Source organism: Pipistrellus kuhlii, unplaced genomic scaffold, assembly GCF_014108245.1.
Source record: "Pipistrellus kuhlii isolate mPipKuh1 unplaced genomic scaffold, mPipKuh1.p scaffold_m20_p_35, whole genome shotgun sequence".
In the NCBI taxonomy this organism is placed as follows: Eukaryota; Metazoa; Chordata; class Mammalia; order Chiroptera; family Vespertilionidae; genus Pipistrellus; species Pipistrellus kuhlii.
In genome coordinates this window covers 5,749,469-5,759,446 of record NW_023425535.1, presented here as the reverse complement: position 1 = coordinate 5,759,446, position 9,978 = coordinate 5,749,469, and positions in this window count along the sequence as shown.

Genomic DNA, 9,978 nt, shown 5'->3' with positions numbered 1-9,978 from the left:
CCCTCCTGCCCCCCAGACCCTCAGCCCCCTCCCAGCCTCACTCTTCCATGGAGCAGCTCAGAGAGACAGGGAGGAGCTGACTCCAACACAGGCCCGCCTCTGCCAGCCTGGCACCATCGCTGGGCAAGGTCAGAGCCACCTGTCAGCCCTGGTCCTGGCCAGTCCCTGACACCGGCTGAAGCACAACCCCGCGGTCTGAGGACCCAGGACTTTCTTCGCTCTCAGTGGCCCTGGGCTGTCCACAGCCTCCCTGTGGCTGGTCTCTGGGGAACAGGTGTCCCTCTGCAATCAGGGACACGGAGAGCAGCACCCTTGCCTCCTTGGAGCTCTGCTCCAGGCCCCTCTCCGGGTTGATTTCAGTGGCTGTTCTTCCCGTCTCCTCACTCTCCTGCCCACCTGCAGCTCCTGCTAAGAAAGGTCTCGCTCTTTCTGGGCCCCAAACCACTCTTCTCCACTCACCTTGCAGCCCCTGATGCGACCTGGAAGGAACAGTGCCCGGCCCCTGCCCCACCACTGTGGCTCCCCTGCCCAGCCATCTGTCACTGGAGTGCCAGGCTCTCCCCAAGATTCTTGAACACCAGGAAACAGAGGCCACGTGGGGGGCAGGGGAACACAGCCCTGAGAAACCAGGAGAGAGGTGAAAGCAGCAGAATCCGAAGCCTGGTCCACAAACCTGAGAGCGCAGGCCCCTTCACTGGGCCTGGGGCCCACCCTGCCTGTGCATCAGGCCTCCCAGCCCCGCAGGCCCAGTGGCTTCAGCTCACACCCCACCAGAGATTCAGAATGGACTAGAAGAGGCCACCAGGAGGCGCTGGACAACCACCCAGGCAACTCCAGCAATCACGTCCTTGTGTGCAGTTTATGTCCAGAACTGGACCCCAAGCCTGTCCGTGCCATTTGGACTTGCTCATCTACTTCCTCAGTGTGTGTTACTGAGCAGCTGCTGTGTGCAGACACTGTGCCAATGGGATGACAGGGCCAAGATGCTTTCCAGTGACAGCAGGAGATGTCCATGGTCTTTGTCTCTTCGTGGCACTTGTGACCAACTGACATCACACGGAATAAAGTCAAAATGGGTAAAAGACTTAAATGTAAGTTATGAAACCATAAAAATCCTAGAAGAACCCATAGGCAGCAAAATCTTAGACTTCTCATGTAGTAGAATTTTCACTGATACATCTCCTAGGGCAAAGGAAAAATGCACAAATGAGACTACATCAAAGAACGCTCCCACACAGCAAAAGAATCCATCAATAAAATGCAAAGGGAGCCTACTGTATGGGAGAATGTATTTTGCGATGATACATCTGATAAAGGGTTAATATCCAAAATATCTAAGGAACTCATACATCTTAACAAAAGGAAGACAAACAATCCAATTAAAATATTAGCAAAGAACCTGAATGGACACTTCTCCAAAGCGGGCATACAGATGCCCAATAGACATATGAAAAATGCTCAAAGTCACTGATCATCAGACAGATGCAAATGAAAACAACAATGAGGTATCATCTCACACCTGTCAGAATGGCTTCCAGCAATAAATCAACAAACAAGTGCTGGTGAGGATGTGGAGAAAAGGGAGCCCTCATGCACTGCTAGTGGGGACACAGAGTGGTGCAGCCACTGTGGAGAACAGTAAGGAGTTTCTTAAAAAATTTGAAATGAAATTGCTGTTTGACCCAGCAATCCCACTTCTAGGACTATATCCTAGAACCTGGCACACCAACCGGAAGAAATATATACACTCCTATGTTCATAGCAGCACAATTTACAATAGCTAAGATCTGGAAACAGCCCAAGTGCCCATCTATAGACGAGTGGCTAAAAAAACATTTATACCATGTGATAGTGTGCAAGTTTTAATAAATAAATAAATAAATAGCCGAGACCAGTTTGGCTCAATGGATAGAGCATCGGCTTGGGGACTGAAGGGACCCGGGTTCGATTCCGGTCAAGGGCATGTACCTTGGCTGCAGGCATATCCCCAGTAGGGGGTGTGCAAGAGGCAGTTGATTGATGACTCTCTCTCATCGATGTTTCTAGCTCTCTATCTCTCTCCCTTCCTCTCTGTACAAAATCAATAAAATATATTAAAAATAAATAAATAAATAAATAAATAAATAAGGATCTCTTACACTTTGATACAACTTGAAGGGACCTGGAGAGCATTATGCTAAATGAAATAATCCAGTCAGAGAAAGACAAGTACCACATGATCTCACTCATACACAGAATCTAATGAACAAAATAAACTGATAAACAAAATAAGACCAGAGGTATGAATGCATAGAACGGACTGACAGCACTCAGAAGGTAGGGCGGGAAGAGATTAACCAAAGACCTTGTATGCACATATGCATATCTCATGGACACAGACAATGGGTTGGTGAGGGGCTGGGATTGGTAGGGGCTGGGTGAAGGGAGTCAGAGGGAGGGAATGATGAACATCTTTAAGGCTGTCAAAAATACTTAAAAAATAAATAAATAGGTGCCAATATGGATACAAAGACCAAGTAAGTGGCATTAGTCACAGTAGTAAGGGTGATCAAGATTACTCGAAAGTTTCCTTCAGAATCTCTACAAGTCTACCTCAAAACTCCTTCCCCTCATTCTAGACAAATAAACATGTCCACTGAGCTTCACTTGTATTTGGTTTAATTGTGTGTTTCCACAGAATTGTCCCCTGCTGACATTAAATGCACGGTGCTTTCAGCCCCATATGGCTGCTGCTGCTGCTGCTGCTGCTGCTGCTGCTGCTTCTTCTTCTTCTTCTTCTTCTTCTTCTTCTTCTTCTTTTCTTCTTCTTCTTTTTCTTTTAACTTTCTGTGGTTTGACTTGATTGCTAAATGCCACCATTACATTAAGCTAACAGAGAAGGCCCATGCATTGTTCCTGGGTTGGATGGGGCCCCAGCAGTGATGTGCCCTCCTTGGCGCCCACAGTAACCACAGGCCACCATGGCCATCCCGTCTTCCACCACAGCTGGAGAGGGTTCAGACAAGGCAAAGGTTTTTAAACTCTATCAAAAGGCTAACTCCTTGTAAAACAAGATGTTTGTTACAAATTTGATGTTTGAGTCCTCCTAAAATCTGTATGTTGAATTGCTACCCCCCAGTGTGACTGCTTAGGGACTCAATATCCAATTTGAGTAGGCAGAAAAAAGAATCAGTGAACTTTTATGATAGATCATTGGAGATTTTTCCTGTATGAAAACAGAAAGAATAAAGAATTAAGAACAATGAATAATCTCAGAGACCTGCAGGACACCACCAAGCATAATAACATGCACATAGTTGGAGGGTCCCCCCCCCCAAAAAAAAAAAAGAGAGAGAAAGGGTCAGAAAGAATATATTGAGAAATAATGGCCAAAAACTTTGCAACTTTGATGAAAATGATTAATCTTCACTTGATCATTTATATATATATACAAAAAGCAATTAACAAAAAGCCAACATCTTCTTATAATAAAATCACTCAACAAACTAGAAGTAGAAAGGAACTTCCTTAAACTAATAAAGTGTGTCTATGAAAAAAACACAGTTAACATCATACTTAATGGGGAAATACTGAAAACTCTACTGAGGACCCAGGACAAGGCAAGGATGTCCACTCTCAACACTTCTTTTCAACATCATACTGGAGGGTACCAGATTAAGAGGAAAAGGAAAACTATCTCTATTTGCATATGACATGACCTTGAATATGAAAAATCCTCAGGAAGACACATACACACAACTATTAGAGATAATCAACAAATAAAAAAAGTTTTTAGGATACAAGATCAAGATATAAATAACAATTGTATTTCTTTATTCTAACAATGAGTGACATAAATTCCATTTATTATAACATTAATTTTTAGGAATAAAATTATCAAAAGAAGTACAAGATTTATACACTGGTAACTAGAAAACATTGTTGAAAGGAATTAAAGAAGACCCAACTATATGGGAAGACATCTAATAATCATGTATTAAATATTATTAAACTGGCAATGCTCTCCAAGTTAGGCTACAGATTTTTTGGGGGGAAAAAAACCCTGACAATCTGATTCTAAAATTTTCATGGAAATAGAAAGAACCAAGAACAACTAAAATGATCTTGGAAAAAAAAAGAATAGTGTTGGAGAACTCACACTTCCTGACCAGAATGCCCTAACAACCAGGATGACACCCACTGTGGCCAGTGAACAGTCCAGATCAGGAGGTGGGGCCAGCCGGCCAACCTCCTACAGCCCCTCCCCTCCAGCCAGCCTCACTCCCAACCAGCCCCCCCACACCAGTCAGGGGCTAATCACCTGCAGCTCCTTCCCCCAGCCGGCCTGGCCCTGATCAGCCCCGATTGGGCCGAGCAGGCCTCTGACCTTCCTCCGTCTCCTCCTCCTGACCTGCCTGATTGGGGCTGGGCTGGCCAGACTCCACAAGTGCATGTATTCGTGCACTGGGCCTCTAGAAAAATTTTGAGAAAAGAACATAGGCATAAATCTTCATGACCTTATATTGGGCAGTTGTTTCTTAGATAGGACCTCAAAAGCACAAACAATAGTAAGATTTGATAAATCGGACTTCTTTAGAATGAAACACTTTTAGTAGTGCTTCAAAGGACACCCAAGAAAGTAAAAAGACAACCACATACACTCTGGGAGATAATCATACATTTTATGAGACTAATATCCAGAATATATAAAGAACTCTTATAATTCAACAATAAAAGGACAAAGAACTCTCAAGTTTTAAAAAATGAGCAAAGCATTTGTATGTTTCCCCAGAGAAGATATATAGTGACAAATCAGTCCATGAATAATGCGCAATCTCATTACTATTACAGAAATGCAAATCAAAACCATAATGAGATGCCAGTTCACACCTATTGTATTAAGATGGCTAGCATAAACAAGGTTTCCCTGGCTGGTATGGCTCTGTTGGTTGCAGCATTGTCTCATGCACTGAAAGTTCACAGGTTGGATTCCCAGGCGGGACACGTACCCAGGTTGCAGGTTTGATTCCTGGTCAGAGTGCTTACAGGAGGTGGCCTATAGTCTGTTCTCTTTCATTGATATTTCTCTCCCCCTCTTCCGCCTCTCTCTCTAGAATCAGTGAAAACAAATCCTCTGGTGAAGATTAAATAAAAAAGTTTGACAATTATAAGTATTGACTAGGATGTGGAGATATTACAATCCCCATACATTGCTGGTGGGAATGCTAAAGGAGTAACACTTTGGAAAACAGTTTGAAAGTTCTTAAAAAGTTAAACATAGTTTGACGCAGTGGATAGAGCGTCAACCTTTGGACTGAAGGGTCCCAGGTTTGATTCCAGTCAAGGACACATGCCTGGGTTGCAGGCTCGATCCCCAACAGGGGACATACAGCCAATCAATGATTCCCTTTCATCATTGATGTTTTTATCTCTCTCTCCCTCTCCCTTCCTCTCTGAAATCAATAAAAAATATTTTTTTAAAAAGTTAAACATAAGAAAAGTTAAATACCCATCAATTTCACACCTAAATATTTACATAAGAGAATTAAAAACATATTTCTACACAAAATCTTGTATACCAATTTTCATAGCAACATTATTTATAATAGTTAGAATATAAAAATAATCCAAATTTTAATTAATTGATAAATGGATAAACAAAATGTAGGTTATTCATATGATGAAATATTCAGCTATAAAAAATAAATGAAGCCAAAACCGGTTTGGCTCAGTGGATAGAGTGTCGGCTTGGGGACTGAGGGGTCCCGGGTTCGATTCTGGTCAAGGGCATGTACCTTGGTTGCTGGCATATCCCCTGTGGGGGGTGTGCAAGAGGCAGCTGATCGATGACTCTCTCTCATCGATGTTTCTGGCTCTCTATCTCTCTCCCTTCCTCTCTGTACAAAATCAATAAAATATATTTTTTTTAAAATTAAAAAATAAATAAATAAAGTAAAATAAATGAAGTACATATATATGCTACAACATGGATGAAACTTGAAAACAAAGCAAAAGAGGCCACATACAAAAGACCACATTTTATATTGTTTCATTAAATGAAATGTCCAGAATCGGCAAATACATAGAGACAGAAATTAGATTAGTGTCGCTACAACTGGGTGATGGTTGGAAGAGAGAGGACTGCTAGTGGGTGTCAGGGATGTTGAAAATGCTCTGGAATTAGTGTGATTGACTTACAACTTTATGAATATACCACTAAATTCTACATTTTAAGAGGGTGAATTTATGATGTGAATTATATCTCAAAATATACCTCACGTACAGTTCAGCTCCATGACCCTTGAATTCACAGTGCTCCAGGAGTGCAGATGGAAGCCCCCCTCAGAGGGGCAATCCAGAACGGCTTGCCCAGGAGGCAGCATGCACGTGGCACAATAATTTCTCAAAGTATCATTTCTCTGAGGTGTCCCAGAGGTGAGGGGACACCTCACCTGCTGCTAGGGCTTCCTGGACCTCCTGTCTTCCAAGCAGGCTCTACGTCACATGACAATACCTCCAGCCCCATGGGTCCATATATTGTAGCAGTTTCTTCTACATCTGAATACATTTTTTTCAAAGTGATTTCAAAAATCAATATCTAGTAGATATCTCCCATGAGAATGTCCACATCTTCCCCATGTTCAAGGATGAGGCAGAGTGGGAGAGGGTCTGTCCATGGGACATAAAGGAAGGTAGGCCTAGGGACTGAGTGCCATGTGTAAGGTCATTATCTTGTGACTAGTAACATGGTTTTGTCTTCACTGTGGTCCTGTGCCCTAGGAGCAATGCTGATACAGAAACTTATGGACAAATGCCAGTACCCATGAGGTGGTGTGTTGGTCTCAATGAAAAATGGAGCACAGGGAAAGAAACAGCAGAGAAGCAGCTGGAAGCTTTGAGAGCCCTGGGGGAGAAGGGTGGGTTTGGGGAAGTGCTGAGAGGAGCAAAGTCCTAATTCAAGGTCCTGGAGCAGCAAGTGTCCACCTTTAGGTAGGAAGTGGCCTGTGCCCAACTCTCTGGACCTCGCACTGCTAAGGTTTGAGAAAGTCATACCTTTCAGTTGAGGTATTTTTTGTGATGAGAGAGACATAAGGCCATTTTGGCTGAAGTAAAAAGCACAAGCTACCACAATTCACCCAATATTAAACATAATTTAAATAACCCTACAACTATTAAGAAAATTCAACTTATAATTTAAAAATTCACAGAATGGAAATCTCTGGATCCAGAGAATTCTATCAAATGTTTAAAGAAGAAACACTACCAATTGTATGCAATTTCTCCTAAAAAATAGAAGAAAGAACACTTCTCAATTTATTATTTTTTTAATTTAATGTCTAAACTCTTACATATTGCTATATTGTAAATCAAAAGATGCCTTAATCAATAAACCAAATTAATTTGGAGTCTTTTATTATTACCATAGCACTAGCAGGCTCAGAGTGGAATATTTCTGTCGAATTCTTGGCCTCAATATGGTGGAAGCTTTCCCTATTTATACTTTTTGCAGCTCTTTGTCTTCCAAATTTGGAATGAGACTTCCGGGCCTTCTGAGAAAGAAGTCCTGTGTGCTGGGACAGGGACATGAGACCATATCTCAAGGCCTGGCTTGGCGCTAGCACCGACAACTTTGTCTGAGGTTAAGTTTATGGCCTCTCTAGAATGGGAGTACTCTTATTTCCCCCTAATATTTAAGCAAGCAAGTGTTTTCAGAAGCCAAAATAGCAGGGTTAAAATTTCAAACAGCAGAGGTTTTTTTTGTTTGTTTGTTTGTTTTTACACTAGATGGAGGTTACTATGCTTCAATATGTCTCCTTTTCCCCTGATGGACCTTCCCCCGCCCAGTCATTCGCATCCCAGGCAAGCCTCCACCACCCAGGTGATTTCTCAATTTATCTATGGAACTATCATTATCCACATGCAACTATGATGCCAAAACCAAGCAAACACATGACAAGAGAATTACAGATCTAGATCTCAAACCAATATACCTCATGAATAGATGCAAAAGCCCTTAACATAATACCAGCAAATACAAATCAATAATACATAAAACAGTTATATAACATGACCAAGAGTGCTTATTTCCAGGGATACAAATTTTGTTTAATATAAGAAAAATCTATCAATGTAATTTACCATGTTAACAGATTAAAGAATAAAAATGTAGAAAAAGCATGTGATAAAATTCAACCTTCCATTATCATAATAAAAAACTTTCAGAAAAGTAGGAATAGAGAGAAATTTGAATAGAGCATCTACAAAAATTCACAATGAACACAGTTGTCTAAATGTTTTCTCTCTAAAATTAGAAGCAAAGCAAAGATGCTTGCTTTCTCAACTCTAACTTCATACAGTGTTGAAAGTTCTGGCCAATGAAATCAGGCAAGGAAACGCAGTAAACAGATGCAGATTGGAAAAAAGAAATAAACTGCCTCTAATTGCAAATGAGAAGATGTAGAAAATCTCAGCAAATGTATACGAATAAAAGAGAAACATGCAAATTGACCTCCCCCCCCTCCCCCCGTCCACCAGCCAATTAGAGCAAGTATGCAAATTAACTCAACAAGTGGCCCATCCTTGAGACCCAGGCCTCCTAGCCTGTAGGCCAGCGCACGTGTAGGCACCAAGGGGTGGGGCAGAAACATAATGATTCTGGACGGGTGCATTGGCGCCAAGCAGAGGCCTGGGTCTGCACGCCCCACAGGCCAGCACCCACAGTGCGGGGCTGGCTGCCAGCCTGGGGAGTGTGCGGACCCAGCAGCCTCTGCGTGGCCCTAGCCCCGCACCCACCGTTGTCAATTACAAAAGTACTTTATTATTTCAAATTGCATGTTTGTGTTGTGGTGAGAAGCTGGCACGGCCGCTCAGGCACAGAAGAGCACGGCCCTCACATTCTTCTGTCATTTCATGAGGTCGTCTCTTTGGCTTGTGCCCTCACGTGTGCCTAGGGTTCCTGCAGGTTCCTGCAGGCTCCTGCAGAGCCCCCTTCGCCCCGCACCTCCCCCATCCCCACATCTTCCTGCGAGCCGCAGTGTCTAGAAATTGTCTCCATCTGCCTGGCCAGGCATCTTCAGCAGCAGAGGGGTCACCCGAGAGCTCCCCCTACAGGGCACATTCCCAACAAGCGCCCAGGGGAGCAGGTCGGAGGCAAGGACTGCTTTGCAGGGCAGCCTCCGGCCCTGTCTCCACCAGCCTCTGCTAGGAGTCACCTTGCTCGCACCAGAGTGAGCCAGGCTGGCTCACCAGCTCAGCTCAGCCGCCTACCTCAGCTGAGAGAGGATTGCATTTCACAGAGGGATGGGGAGGGGCGTGCTCCTATAGCTCTTCTGATGATTCCCAAACTCCTCTCTCTCCTCTGGACGGAGAGCCCTGAGAGAGGCAGTCGTCCACAGCACCCCGCAAAGAGAACACAGCTTCTTTTGCTTCTGGCTTTTGAACTGAAGATGTGATTTTTCTCTATTCTCTTCCCCCATTTTAACTTCAAAACCCAAATGTGGAGAAGATACCAAGTCCCCGGCATCTGATGCCACTGTGCAGGTCCCCCTCCTTTCTTCCTCCCAGAGCAGAAAAGCTTCCACTTCCTCTCGTGCCTGAAGTCCCTTCTCTGAGGTCAGTGCCTCCTTCCTGTGGGGCCTCTGGCTGCCTTCCCTGGGCAATAATGGCAGGATGACCTAGAGAGTATTAAACACACAGTCTAATGTTTGCACACTACTGTCTGTAATCCATGTAGTGATTGTGTTATCTTGTGTGTGTGTGTGTGTGTGTGTGTGTGTTTACTACTTATTTTTGTTTCTTTATTTGGTTTTATTTATTAACTAGAGGCCATGTGCACAGAGGGAGGGGGAAGAGTGTCCCTTAGCCCAGCTTGCATCTTCTCCAATCTGAAACCTCTTGAGGGATGTCCGACTGCCCATTTAGGCTCACCGGGATCAGGCCTAAACGGGCAGTCGGACATCCCTCTCACAATCCAGTACTGCTGGCTTCCAACTGCTTGCC